This window comes from Pleurodeles waltl, chromosome 2_2 (assembly GCF_031143425.1).
Source record: "Pleurodeles waltl isolate 20211129_DDA chromosome 2_2, aPleWal1.hap1.20221129, whole genome shotgun sequence".
Classification (NCBI taxonomy): domain Eukaryota; kingdom Metazoa; phylum Chordata; class Amphibia; order Caudata; family Salamandridae; genus Pleurodeles; species Pleurodeles waltl.
Genome location: NC_090439.1, coordinates 910,174,693 through 910,190,312, shown reverse-complemented (window position 1 = coordinate 910,190,312; position 15,620 = coordinate 910,174,693).

Genomic DNA, 15,620 nt, shown 5'->3' with positions numbered 1-15,620 from the left:
GGTGTCGTCCGAGTTGGTCGTGATGCGGATGTTGTTCTTGTGGACGATGGCGATGCCTCCTCCTGTCTGGTTGACGCGGTCCCTCCGGGTGATCTTGTATCCGTCCGGGATGGCGATGGCGCTGTCGGGCGCTGAGGAGGCATTCATCCAGGTTTCTGTGAGGAAGGCGACGTCTCGAGATGTGGTGTCGAGCAGGTTCCAGAGTTCCACGGCGTGTCTGTGGATAGAGCGGGTGATGAGAAGGATGCACTTCAGGTGGTTGCTGCTGGTGCTTGGCTTGGCGGGTGCGGTCCGTGTCTGAATGCAGGAGAACTTGCAGGATTGGCAGGTGAAGGGCCCGTAGGTGCGTCTAGGGGTGGCTCTGCAGCAGCCGGGGATCCGGCCGGTGTTGATTGCGATGAGGGTGGCGGCGTTGTAGGTCTTGCGGGTGGGCTGGCCTCTGCGGGGTCAGGGGGTCTGGCGCTGGGCGCGGGCCAGGCGCGGACGGGCGCAGACGGGCTTGCCTTAGGCGCGCATTCGGCGCGCCAGCGGCGCGCCCGCTGCGCGCATCCGCTGCGCGGCCTCCATATGAGTGGGAGAGGGAGGGAGGAGCAGCTGGGAGGTGGGAGCGGGGCGGCCAATGGGGTGCGAGGGGGGCAGAGCTACGGGACGCGGCGGCGGGAAACGGGCAGCGAGGGGGAGACGCGGTGCGCAGGGAAACAGAGATTTAGGACCACAAACTGGGCAGAAAAAGGTGAGGGGAGCAGTACAAGGCAGCAAAAGGACACAGGAATAAAGCAGCGGTCAGCGGTCTCACAGGGGCTGCGTGGCGGTGAGGGGAGCGACCTGCCTGGTAAACAGGGTCAGAGGTCGCTCTCTCTACCGCTGCGCGGCCTCCATATGAGTGGGAGAGGGAGGGAGGAGCAGCTGGGAGGTGGGAGCGGGGCGGCCAATGGGGTGCGAGGGGGTCGGAGCTACGGGATGCGGCGGCGGGAAACGGGCGGCGAGGGGAAGACGCGGTGCGCAGGGAAACAGAGATTTAGGACCACAAACTGGGCAGAAAAAGGTGAGGGGAGCAGTACAAGGCAGCAAAAGGACACAGGAATAAAGCAGCGGTCAGCGGTCTCACAGGGGCTGCGTGGCGGTGAGGGGAGCGACCTGCCTGGTAAACAGGGTCAGAGGTCGCTCTCTCTACCGCTGCGCGGCCACCATATGAGTGGGAGAGGGAGGGAGGAGCAGCTGGGAGGTGGGAGCGGGGCGGGCATTGGGGTGTGTGGGGGGCGGAGCTACGGGACGCGGCGGCGGGAAACGGGCGGCGAGGGGGAGACGCGGTGCGCAGGGAAACAGAGATTTAGGACCACAAACTGGGCAGAAAAAGGTGAGGGGAGCAGTACAAGGCAGCAAAAGGACACAGGAATAAAGCAGCGGTCAGCGGTCTCACAGGGGCTGCGTGGCGGTGAGGGGAGCGACCTGCCTGGTAAACAGGGTCAGAGGTCGGGGGGAGGTGGAGTTGGGCACAGCTACAGCTATACCTACAGATATATAGTCTCTGTCTTGCATTCACACAAAGGATTTGATAAAACAAAAATGTTCATGCGTGGGCCATAGCAGGAGAGGCAAGAAACTCTAAGCGCCACAAAGGGAATTCTCTAGAAATGTCTTCTTCTTCAAAGAAGGCACAGGGTATACAAATACAACCCTCGTTGTACTTGTTGGACATGCGGAAGGACTCTCAGTGGACTGCTTTCTGCTGTGGCCTGCAGTGTACTTCAGAAGACTCCTTTACTTCTAGACCTTGAAGGGCTGCTCTGCTGCCTGAAGCCTGCCATGAACACTCAGGGGCCTGCCCTGCTGCTTCAGCTCTGTTTCCCTTCTTGAACCCAGGACTACCAGAGTGACTCTAAGGGCTAGTTGGCCGGGCTCCTGATCAGAGCGTTAGAGACACAAAAAGACTACATCCATCTTGAACCCATGGCTGGACCCAGCCCGAGTCCTGATCTTCAAATATATTTTCCTTGAGTCCTGGACCATTGGAAGTAGTGGAAAAGGTTCCCAGGTAGCCAAAATCCAAACCATAGGAGTTAAAACAATTTTGGCTAGAAAGTGCTCTGAGAATCGAAAAGAGACTAGGACTTACCTGCTTGTCTATCCACCCAAGGTGCATCGCTGGTCGACCTGACTTCACTGCATCCACCGCTCTATTCTTCTCTGCAGCAGCAAATCCTGTTCTGCAGTCCTTCACAGAGAGGTATCCAGTCTCATGGAGTCTTCGCCAGCTACATCCTCCAGCCTTGTCCCACTGGAGATGTTCTACTTCCAAAAAAGAAACTAAGTCCAAACCTGGGAATCTTCACTGCAACTCGATGATGGTACCTCCTTCTCGGACATTGCCTGCAGCCCTGCTGTGCTGAATTTCTACCTTCTCAGAGACCTTTTTGCTGAAATTTGTTCTAAGTCCTGAGATAAGCACTGACTGGGCCCCCTCAGCTTCTTGTATCCGACTCATGCTCCATCGCGGTCGGCCAAATTATTTTACTTTGACCTAGTCCTGCGCAACTAGATGTCTGCGACTGGCGATTTGATGTATTAGGCACCAGTTTTTACCTTAAACTTTAAAAATTAATAACTCCAGTTCTACTAATTATGTTCTGTTATTTTGATGTCAAATAATTTAAGAAAATTTGCTCTATTTTTCTGAAATGGTGTGGGAATTTTCTTGTGTTGTGGTTTCACTTTATTACTGTTTATGTGCAACATAAATACTATACACATTGCCTCTATGTTAGGATTGACTGCTTTTGTGCCACACTACCAGTGAGTTAAGCCTTGGTTCATTTAGTGACTTTTGTGGTTCACTCTGATGGGGACTGTGGATGTTGCATGAGCAGGGTCAACACCCCACTAAACCAAAAGCCCAATTTATCATATCAGTGCAATATCTTCCCATCCAAGCTTCCTATCACTGCAACTTTCTTTTAGGTTCATTACTTCTGTCAAAGGCTGAAATGGTGTACCTGGCTAATCCACATCAGAACTTCATGGGTACATGCTGAATATATTGTAAAATACAGCTGAACCCTTCATCTCTTTTGTGTAGCCTGCCCCTCACTGCATGTATGGTGTGTTCCATTTAGAAATGCAGTTTGGAGCCTAGGAGATCTCTGGTTGAACCAGGGTCTGGCTTATCCACAGAAGTCTGACTATCAGTGATCACATTTGTTTCAGACACAAAGGTGGTCATTATGACATTGGCCGTAAGTGATAAAGTGGTGGAAATACCGCCAACAGGCGGGTGGTAATTATTGCCAAATTATGACCATGGCGGTGAGAACTCCCATAGACAGCCAATGTACCACACCAACCGCCAGGGCATTAACACCACACACTACGGCGGTAGCCATCAACAGCCAGGCGGAAGACAAAGTACTTGCCACCTTATTACGACACAGCACACCACCACGATTTCCAGGGCAGAACCAACACCATTAAAAACCTGTAGGAAACACTGCACAGAAGACGAAAAGCTCACCATCAGAGACACTAAGAAGGGCAATGCCGCCATGGAACCGGAACTGCAAGTCTTCCTGATGCTCTTCTACATCATGCTCCACCTGGAACACCAACGCCGCCGATGACGGTGAGTACAGCCACCTAGCACACAAGGGAGGGAGGGAGGAAAAGGAGAGTGACACACACACACTCACAACACACATCAGACACACACACACACACACACCATACACACACACACACACACCATACACACAACCAGCTGCAGATGAAAAACAATGGCACACAGCACATGCCATAATAATGCCAGGACAACAAGAAGGCAGTAATGAGAATGTATTGAATGGGAACAGCCACCAAATGAACCAACTGGATAACAAAGAGATCTGAACAAATGTCCACAAAGGGCCAATGCCCAGTCCAAAGTACTAAGGGCCCACACGGCCACAGGGCACAGTCCAAGGCCCAACTTGTTTCCTGACATCATCTGCACAGAACTCTGCAGGGGCATCATTTGGCAAGTGGGCAGGCACCTCGGGGGGATGGGGGTGGGGGTACCTCAGCCAAAGTCAGAAACTTGCCCACTGGTTCTGGAGGGGGCTCCATGCCCAATATCTTTGCTGGGGAGTGCAAGGTCACAGTCTCTCAGGTGGGTGACTTGCCCACTGGTTCGGGAGGGGGCTTCATGCCCATTATCAAGGTCACAGTCTCTCAGGTGGATGACTTGCCCACTGGTTCTAAAGTGGGCTCCATGCCTATCTTTGCTGGGGAGTCCAAGGTCACAGTCTCTCAGGTAGGTGACTTGCCCACTGGTTCTGGAGGAGGCTCCATGCCCATATACCTATGCTGGGAGTGCAAGGTCACAGTCTCCCAGGTGGGTGACTTGCACACTGGTTCTGGAGGGGGCTCCTTTTACAGCAGGCCCTGGAGGGTTGCCTACATGCCCTATGCTGTGTGGAGGTGAGGGCTGCACTGTCTCATCTGGAGGTGAGGGCAGCACTGTGTCAGCAGGTGAAGGTGCCTCCTGGGAAGCCTCTGCTGGGGGTGAGGGCTGCACTGTCTCAGCAGGTGAAGGTGCAGCCTCTGCAGGAGGAGTGGGTTGCACTGCCTCAGCTGGAGGTGAGGGTTCTGTGACCACTGGTGGTGGTGGTGTCACTCTGCCAGCATCTGCTGGAGGTGAGGGCTCCTACCCCTTCATGGCAGGAGTTAGGGGCTCACTCCCCTTAATAGCAGGAGTCGAAGGTTTCTCCCCCTTCATGGCAGGAGTCAGGGGCTTCTTCCCCTTCATGGCAGGAGGTGAGGGCTTCTTCCCCTTCATAGCAGGAGGTGCGGGCTCCTTCCCTTTCATGGCAGGAGTTTAGAGCTTCTTCCCCTTCATGGCAGGAGTTGAGGGCTCCTTCCCCTTCATGGCAGGAGTTGAGAGTTTCTTCCCCTTCATAGCAGGAGGTGTGGGATCCTTACCCTTCCTGACTGGTGGAGTAGGATCCTTCACTATCTTGCCTCCATAACTACTAGGTGCCTCCACTGTCCACGTGGACTGTTTGACTGAGGTGCTGGGCTGGGTTGTTGGGACCCTGCTCTTACGGGCAGGACGGGTGGAGGGGGAGGGAAGAGGTCAAGTTGTGCAAGGAAAAGCTTCTTAGGGACGGTGGGGTGGGAAGAGGGAGGAGGGATAAGAGTGGAGGTTGAGGGAGTGGTTGTTGGAGGTGTATGTCTGCCAGACCTGGGTACAGGTGCATGGGCAGTGTGTGTGTGTGAGGTGGATGGCTGTTGGGTGTCTGAGTGCTTCCATTTGTGTCCTTTAGGAGGGGGGACAGACAGGGTGGGAGGGGACTCTGGCACGCGTGGATGGATGTTATAGAGGTGTCTCCTAGTGAGATGTATTTGCTGCTTGGTGTGTGAAGCTGGTGGTGGATGTTGATGCAGTGCATGCAGGTGTGAGTGTGGATGTGACTGTGAGGGAGGTGGAGGAGGGGAGACAGTAGAGGCAGTGGATGTGGTTGTGTCTGCAACTGTCTGGTGTTTGCATGAGTGCTTGTGGGCTAAAGTGTGGTGGCTGTGTTTGAATGTGCCACTCTTGTGTGATGTCTTGTGTGCATGCTCATCTGTATGTGTGAACAGGATGGTTGGGGTTGAGGAGACTGGGACTGGGAAGTGGTGGTTGGAGGGGGGATGGTAGGAACACGGACAGTGGCTGCCATCAGATAGGAGGCTAGAGTCTGAATTGATCTTTGTTTGGCTGCCAAACCACTGTGGATGCCCTCCAGGAATGCATTGCATTGCTGCAACTGGGATGTCAGACCCTGGATGGCATTCACAATGGATGATTGCCCTACATAGATGGATCTCAGGAGGTCAAAAGCCTCCTCACTCAGGGCAGCAGGGCTCTCTGGGGCAGGGCCTGAAGTGCCTGTGGCGAAGGAGATGCCCACCCTCCTGGGTGAGCGGGCATGGGAAACTCGCTGAGGGGCTACAGGGAGGGCAGTGCTGGTACGGGCTGGCCGCTATACCTGGAGCTGGGGTGGTCACAGAGGTGTCCACCACCAACAGGGAGCTTCCATTGTTCCATTGAAGGAGGTAGCTGAGTCTGTGTTGTCACCTCCTGTCTCTGCCATGGTGTTCCCCTCGCCCTCCGTCGCAGTGGTTCCCTCTGCGTCTGTGGACTCTGCCTCATGGGTCTTGTGAGATGCAGCTCCCTCTGTCTCCAGTGCCCCTGCTCCTCCGCCAGATGATGCTAATGCTAACATGGACAGGATGACAGAAGCAAAAGGGGGGGAAAGAGAAAGGAAGCACTAGGTCAATTACTGCACCAACACCACAGAAGGCATGAATAGTATTGTCACACACAGGGATCAGGAGTGAGCACTATGCATTGCACTGACAAACAATTGGCTAGATGCCACAGAAAGATGAGGGCAAACCACCTCCAATTGCACCCCTCCTGGGACCTACTAAGCCCTGTCTGACATGGAATGCAACCTAGCTACGTTACCTTGATTTCCCTTTCAACCATTACCCTTGAGCTGGATCACGCTGCAATGTCTGGCATGGCATTAAAGGGCACCCACTAACTGACACCCACCACCCGTATCTCATGCCACCTACCAATTGTTGATGTAACGCCCACTGTACTCAACTCCTTGTGGCTGCTGTGATGTCCTCAAATGTCATCCAGCTCTAGTTAGGCCACCGCCAGTATACAGGCCATCAGGGGGGTCAGGTTCTGACAGGCACCCCGCCCTTCTTGGGAGGCCACTCCCAGCTGGGCGCCCACTGTCTTCTGTGCCCAGAGTCTCAGGTCCTCCAACTGTTTCCAACAGTGGGTGCTCCACCTGCCATAGAACCCCAGGGTCAACACGTCGTTGGTGATGGCATGCAATAATCCCTTCTTTTGATGGGTGCTGACCTGCAGAGGCGATACGGACCGGAGAACACCATTACACATACAATCCAGCCTGTCACACAAATGGCCTACAAATCCTGTATCTATCACCATTGGCACACACATCGACCGGCACCCACCATGTACACCACCACAGGACATTCCCCACCCGATGACACGATGGATGCACACACATCTCCATGCATTCTTCCCACATGCATCATGCCCAATGGGTACTCACCTGTTGGTCTGGAGGCCAAAGAGCAGTCGGTAATGGGGTAGGACCCCATCCACCAATCACTCCAACTCCTCCGCAGTGAAGGCAAGGGGCCCTTTCCCCAGTCACACGGGCCATGGCAGGTTCCAGACACAGGTCACAGCAGCACACGCAGTGTAGGTGTTTTCCTGTTGAAGGTCAGGAAACTAGTGAGGATTCAGATAGAAAATGGCAGTTGCATCCGTGGTGGTATACACAGTCGCCGCCGGCTCTGATCCCCATTGGCCACTGTACTTAACAGAGCCCCATATAATCCAAGGAGGAATTGCACGGCGGTGCAAGATCCCCTTCCGCCACGACACCCAAAGTCGACAGATTTGCCTCACTTCTACCTGTCACTACATACGGGACAGGCGGTCGACATTTAATGGTGGTGGACAACAATCAGATTAACCTTAACTGCGTCACTACCTAGATTTGCACATACCTTGCCATTCCCACTGTCCCATCACATAAATGCACTATGTACACCGAGGTGCTGTTTTCATTGTTCAAATTGTGACAGCCTACTCACTCTAGTGTCCCTTTGATACCTACCACTGCGGATGAATGGGAGGAGAAGACAAACCCCTGTGTACAGACCCCTTGTGGATTTGGATACATTTGAGGACAGGCACATTATACTGACTTATAGGCTGGACAGGGAAACAATCACAGAGCTGTGTGCCCAATTGGAGCCTGACCTGATATCAGCTATCTGTCATCCCGCTGGGATCCCGCCTCTTGTGCAAGTGCTATCAGTGCTCCATTTCCTGGCAACTGGTTCTTTCCAAGTGACAGTGGGCTTGGCAGCAGGAATGTCATAGCCAATGTTCTCAATCGTGCTGGCAAGGGTTTTGTCTGCCTTGGTGAAACACATGTGCAGCTACATTGCTTTTCCCCAGGTAGAAGATTTGGTACTATGAAGGCAGGAATCTATGCAATGGGGCATATCCCCAATATTATTGGGGCGATTGACTGTACACATATTGCGTTTGTCCCCCCAATGAACAGGTGTTCAGGAATTGTAAGAGTTTCCACTTACTGAATGTGCAAATGGTGTGCATGGCGGACCACTACATCTCCCATGTCACTGCCACTTATCCTGGGTCGGTGCATGACGCCTTTTTCCTGAGGAATAGCAGAATCCCAAATGTGATGGCCCAACTACAGAGGCACAGGGTGCGGCTAATAGGTGAGTCAGAGTCCCCACCCACTGCATGTCAGTGTATGAATTCAGGTGTTATTCCCATAGCATTGTGTAAGGCTAAATGTTGTCCCTCAATAATTGCAGGTGACTCTGGCTACCCAAACCTATTGTGGTTCCTGACCCCTGTGAGGAATGCCAGGACAGTGGGCTGAGGACCTTTATAATGAGGCACATAGGCGAACCAGAAAATTAATCAAGAGAACCTTTGGCCTCCTGAAGGCCAGCTTGAGGTGCCTCCGTCTGACAGGTGGATCCCTGTGCTACTCACCTGGAAAGATCTGCCAGATAGTAGTGGCATGCTGCATGTTGCACAACTTGGCCCTCAGACGACAGGTGCAGGTTTTCTGCAGGAAGAGGAGACTGGAGATGCCCTTGTGGCAGCAGTGGACCCTGAGGACAGTGAGGAGGAGGAGGAGGAGGAGGATACATCAATACTTCCAAAGACACACAGGTGAGACAGTAGAACTGATCATTGCTCTGACTATTGATTTCATCTGTGTGACTGTAACATGATGGCATTCACTTCCTTTGCATCTCAACTTACTGTCACCTAGGGCTTCTCATTTTCCAGATGGTGGTATGACAACAATGTCCTGATGTGATCACTACAGAGTTTAAGGTCATTAATTGAATGCTATCACCGTGTTCAGATCGTTTGCAGTAGATGTGGCTGTTCCCATAAATGCACATTTTCAACACATAAAACAGTGTCACTCAAATTGTGTTCAAGGGTGTTTATTGTAGTGCAAATAATTGACTGAAAAGTGCAATGGAATGGGGTGCTGGTATAGGAAAGTCAAGGGTGTTGTTCCAGTCTGTTTGTAGCACATGTCCAGTGCCCAAGGGGCCATAGGAAGGGGAGCAAAGGCAGTGCGAAGTGAACAAGGTGACAGGGTGGGACACAAGTGGGACAATCAGGAGAGTCTCATTTCCTGGCTGTGGTATTGGTCTTGGCAAGTGTCTCTGGCTTCTGTCTGGGTTGCAGGGAACGTTTGTGGGGTGGTTCATCTTCTGCAGGGGCAGGGGTGCTGGTGGCCTGTGGGTCCTCTGGCAGGGCCTCCTGTCCCCTAGCTGCAGCGGAAGTGGTGGGCTGGTCAATAGACTGGCTCATGGTAGGGGCAAATTCCCTCATGATGTTGGCCATGTCTTCCAGCACCCCTGCTATGGAGATCATGGTGGTGTTGAGGGCCTACACGTTCTCCCTGATCTCCTGATGGTGTTCCTCCTGCAGACGCTTGTTCTCCTACAAGTTGTACAAGATCTGGCCCATCGTGTCCTGGGATTGTTGGTAATCCCCCAGGACATCATTGAGTGCCTCCTGGAGAGTCGGTTCCCTGGGCCTGTCCTCCCCTTGGCGCACAGTGGTCCTTCCAGTGTCCCTGTTGCCCTGTGCCCCTGTCCCCTGAATGGTGTGCCCACTGCCACTGACCCCAGGTCCCTTATTGTCTTTGAGGTGAGGTGTGGACTGGGGTCCCTTTACAGGTGGGCACACTGCTGATTGATGTGTCCTGGGGACAGAGGTGTGGGGACGCTGGGTGGGTGCTGTGGTGTTAGATAGTGGTGGGGAGGCTCTGTGGTGGACTGTGAGTGGGCTGGGGTGACCGACTTTCCACTGGTCCCTGATGGGCCAGGTAGTTCATCCAGATCCAGAAGTCAAGGGTTACTATCATCACTGGGGGCATCTTCTGGTGGGGGACTGGATTGTTTTGGCACCTCTTCTCCACTGAGATTGGCTGAGGTACCTGTGGGGATGTAAGTGATGTATAATGCTTCATGTTTGTGACATATTGCACATCCCTAGCTTCCCCTCTATCGCTTCTGTTGCACTGCCACATTTGAATGTGTATGGTGATGTATTGTGGGATTGCTAGTTCCCCTATGCTGTGTATGCTTTCGTGAAGGGTGTCCATGCAGGGCTGGGAGGGATGTCCATGCATTGGTATGCATGCAGGGCTGGAGTGGAGTGATGTGAGTGAGGGTGAGGGGGTGAGATGGCATGCAGGTATGGGGAGATAAGTGGGAAATGTTGACTTACCAGTGTCCAGCCTGCCGGCTACTCCAGTGAGTCCCTTTGGATGCAGTATTGCCAAGACTTGCTCCTCCCATGCTGTGAGCTGTGGGGGAGGAGGTGGAGTTCCATCGCCAGTCCTCTGTGTGGTGCGCTGATGCCTTGCTGCCACAGAACATACCTTCCCCGTTGGTCGCTAACACCTCTTCCTGATGTTTTCCCTTGTTCTTGGATGCTGTCCCACAGAGTTAATCCTGTCCACGATTCTCCGCCATAGCTCCATCTTCCGTGCAATGGAAATCTGCTGGACCTGTACTCCAAAGAGCTGTGGCTCTACCCTGACTACTTCCTCCACCATGACCTGCAACTCCTCATCTGTGAAACGGGGGTGCCTTTGTGGGGCCAGGGGTGTTGTGTGTAAGTGTGTGGGTGTTGGGTACTGTGGCTGGGTGTGCGTAGTGGAGTGTGAGAGGGATGTATGGGTGTGTGTGTGTACTTGTCACAATGGTCTTGATGTCTGTCTGGTGGCAATGATTTGTATTCATAAGGTGTTGTGGGTAATGTGGGTGGGTGTTTTATAGTGGTGTGGGTGGGTGGGTGTGGTGTGTGTATGGGTGTAAGGTGTGTGTTTTTTTAATTGGCCAATGTTGTGTAGTTTAGTATTTGGGTGTCCATTCTGAGCGTGGAGTTGTGTACCACCAATGGTTTCCCATCGTTGGATGTCCGCCGTAGTGATTCATGGGTCATATTATAGTGGGTATTGTTTTGTTGGTGTAAAGGTATGGATGTGGGTACTGACAGTTTACCACTGACCTTTGGGCTGGTGGATTTGTGTATGTGGCTGTATTCTGTCGGTTTGGTGTGTGTGTGTCATAATATGGCGGACGGATATCAGCCACCTCGGCGGTATGTTGGAGGCCGTCACCGTGGCGGTAAGCGGGATTTACCATCAATGTCATAATGAGGGGCAAAGTCTTACCCCCCTCAGCTCCTGCACTGCCAATGGGGTCATCTCTATGTTTCTGGGCTCTGGCATCTTGCTGCAGGCCCCAGATTCATGGTGGATCAGAGCCCCCTTATGGTAGGTTATGGTTGAATTTTGTACCAGGGAAAATGTTTTTAAAAAACTCAGAAATACTGATGCTTTTTAAAATAAAACATTATTATGATGTTATTATGACAGTCACTTTTATTGAATATTGCACTGTGTGAATTAAGGAAATATGCATTTTATTATCATTTTTTGATAAAGTCAATGCACATGCTTTACATGTTGATATCCTGACCACTCTATAAAGCCAATAGGCCCACTTGTTATATTTTGGTGTTCTGGCTCTTTGATAACATCTGTAGGTCTGCTATACTTAAAATTACACACAGGTCTCTACACCCAACCCTCTGCTGTGCATGGCTCATATGAAGTCAGGGGGTTGGGCACAAGTGGGGGTTGGATGCAGGGCAGGGCCCTGAGTGGAGCTGCCTACCTACGAATAGTTGGATGCAAGGTCCAGCCATTAACCAGGCACTGGAGCCAACCCCACACCAGGTACGGCCAAAGTTTGTGAGAAGCATGGGGTTGGCTGCCTGCTGGGAAGTTGGTCGGCGGACCTAGCCACAGGCCATGATACTTTGCCATCACACTGCAGCAGACCATTTGGATGCAGTAATTGCCAGGTTTTTCTCTGCATATCTTTTGTTAATATTATTTTTGTGGGCTAGCCTTCAGATTTTTGGGTGCTAGTTTTTTTCACAATTATTCACTATGGTAGAGAAGAGAAATCCATGTTTCACAGAAGGAGAGCTGTCTGTCATGGTGGACCAAATCATTAGAGTAGACCCACAATTGTTTGGAGCACAAGTACAAATTAGACCCATATCTCATAAAAGGCAAGTGTCACCCAGAATAGTTGCCTGAGTGAATGCACACTGGCTGTCAACACCAGAACAGTACGCGCTCTATTGGCGTCAAAAAATGCAAAAAAAATCACTTTAAAAATAACATGATTCATGCATTGTGCTGATATGTTGTATTTTACCCTTTTGCATTGCAGAGTTCAATCCTAAACACTTATTCTTAATATGTTTACAAATACTGTTTCTTTGCAAGGTATTGCTACAGGTTTTCAGAGTGGGTTAGGGTGTGGCCTCTTTCCAGGGCCTTCCAGAGACTTTCACTGCTACATGCCTGGGCGTGGTTCTGGGCTGGGCCATGACTCTATATAAGGAGAGTCAGCCCAACTCCCAGTGCTCACTATTCAGAGGTTCCAGTGCAGAAGAGCAGCTATTTCCAGAACTTCAGTTCCAGTGGCCTTTTTGACCTCCCAGTTCTGCTTTGAAATCTTCATTGGTGCATCTTGTTCCTGGGTGGTAAGACGGTAGTTGGGTTTATTCCCAATACCGTTTATTTTATCTAGAATTATCTCATTCTAAGATCTGATCGTTTATTTATGTTAACAATTTGTTTTAAGGTCATAGTCATAAAAAGTGCACTGGAGTATTTTTGTTAAAGTGTGTACATGGATGTTTATGAATCGGCAAGAAGCGCGATTCGTTTATAGTTTTGAAACTCATGTTACATTGCGCGCAGTGTTTATTGACATACATGTGGATATTTATGAATCAGCAGGAGGCGTGATTCGTTTGAAAAGCTTTGAAATCTTGAGTTGCATTGCGCGCTGGCATTTATTGACACATACATGATTGATCGCGAATCGGCAAGAGGCGCGGTTCGTTTATGAAGCTTTAAAAGCTTGTGGAACATTGTGTGTTACTATTTATTGACATTTAAAAGAAGGTTTTGAAGTGGCACGATGTATAATTCAATTTAAGATAATTTCAAAACCTGTCGCTATTTATTGTGCAACCATTTCTTGACTTTGCATGGTGGCATTCGAGTCAGCAGGACATGCAATTTTTTACTAGAGTTTATTTATGTTGTGAACTGCATATTACCATTCCAGGATAATTGCTTGGTACAATTCGAGTTGACAACTATGGGAAATATTTCTTGAACTATTGAACCCATTGAAAAATATTTCTTCTCTAGTGTTTTAAGAGTGTAATCTGTATTGAAAACATTTCAAGGAAAATATATATAGGATCAGAAGTTCTAGATGCAATATTATATGCTCCTATTATGCATATTCTTGTTATTCTAATTCATGCTTGAATAAGAAAAGTTTTATTTCAATTAATCTTGATTCCATTACAGGTATCTGATCATCACAAAATCTGTTCACTTTTAAAACTGCAATTCAAGATTGCTCATATTTTCAGAAAGACTATGTTTATTAATATTTACTTCAGGTTATATTGTGTGTTCTAACCTTTTTTCCCATTAAAGGTCTCCTTCCCAGCAGTACCCTTCCTAATCCCCTCTTCCCCTCTTGAATTCTCACAGTCTCTGTGAATTGTCTATCAGAGTCTTGGAGTTGTTAATTAGAGGACGTGTTGGGAACGTGCGCAAACCCCGAGGATCTGGTGACTCTGACACTGGCAGAGATTAGGAAGAGCTGGAACGACATGTGGAGTGAGTCTGTTCTCTTGCCTCCAAGCATTACCTGGAGGTCCATAGCACTGATGGTGGTTCTCCCAGCCCCCCCATTACAACTATTTTCCTGAGAGCAGAAGGGCTGGCAGATGCTATATCCTGAAGGCTTAACTAGAATCCCTGGCGGAGTGGAGTCTGGTAAGTTCCACTGAGCAGTGTCACAACAATCGCAAATGGAGTCCTGTCCTTAAGTTAGACATTTAGAATGGCTCCACAGCCTTAATAAAACAGATAAAACTAAATTTGACTACACAAAGCATCTTGTTTCACACCAATTACTAGCTTCATGATTGTATCTCTCATTTGAAAATGTGCAATGTGGGTAGTCAGATTGTATGGCGTTCCCCGTGGATCATCCCTTGCATCTGTTCAGTCCCTTGATTTCTATAAATGTATGTTGTTGTTCTCCCAAAAACTATCCAAAACTCCATTCATTTGCACAGGAAAGTATAGTGTATGCAAGTGGTATTTACACCTATTCACATCATACACTTACGTGTATGTACATGTTGTAAATGTGTTTATCTCCACTATAGTCATTGAAACAGAGACATGTAACTCATTTTTGAAACACGTATTGACTATGGTGTCAGCATATGACTAAAGCTACCATGATGCCCTGTTTTTGGAACTGCAAAACAATATTGCAGATGAGCAATGTGTGAACACATCAAAAAAACCTGTGCATTTGACACTCACCATGTCATGCTATGGATTAAAATGTCACTTGTTCGTATCTCAAGCATGTTGACACCTTCTCATAGATACATTGAAGTGATTCCAACTATGTGATGTTTCATGATGACTAGAAGCAGTAGCCACACACAGTTTACTTTGCACTGTCCATATGATGACAAATGACCAATGGCAGTTTACATTTTAAGTTGAACCCATTGATTCTAATGTTTTGCAGCCTGTTAGGCCTTGGAATGGTCCAGTACTTTAATCCACTCATCACTGTGTTGGATTGAATATCTGTTATATGTAAAGTAAAATTCAGAAATAACACTTTTGCATTTCAGGACATCTCTACAACATCAGCACTAAAGTTGACATCTTTGTAAATCAGCCTGCAAGTGTAACACAATGATAATCACACAAAGGCATTGCAAAATGGTATTTCCTAGGAACCTCTAAATGTTTCAGGAACAAATGGAGTTACTGTTTGGTGAATGCATGTGAGTAATGCTACAAAACTGTGTCACAGCACTACGAACACAACATATCAGTCAAAACTTCTGTTCTTATTCTTTTCTATCATTCAAACAGGTCAATGCTCATTAAAAGCAGGAAATATGGAAGTCCATCGCAAAGAAGGTGCAAACACTGGGGGTCCATAAGTGGTGCAGCCTGCATTGTCGGAAGAGATGGGAGGACCAGCGACAGTCAACGTGCAAGTCTGCAGAAGGCCAGCTTGGGCAGTCCTCCCAATGATCGAAGGGGATGCACTGCACCCTGACCCCCGTAATGGCCAGCATCCTAGCAGTGGTCTACCCGTACCTTGATGGGCAGTTGAGGGCCCAACAGCAGCATCAAGGGGGTAGGTTATTGTGTGTAGATATTTTTGTTGTGTAACCTTTTTAATTTCCAGCAATTTTGTAAGGCATCAACATGATGGTTGACACATCCAACGCACATGAGGATTTCTAGTGGTGTTAGTTAATCAGACAGTGTCTGATGCTGTGCTTGCTTTCTTGTTTTATATGGAAGGTTGGCACTAGATTC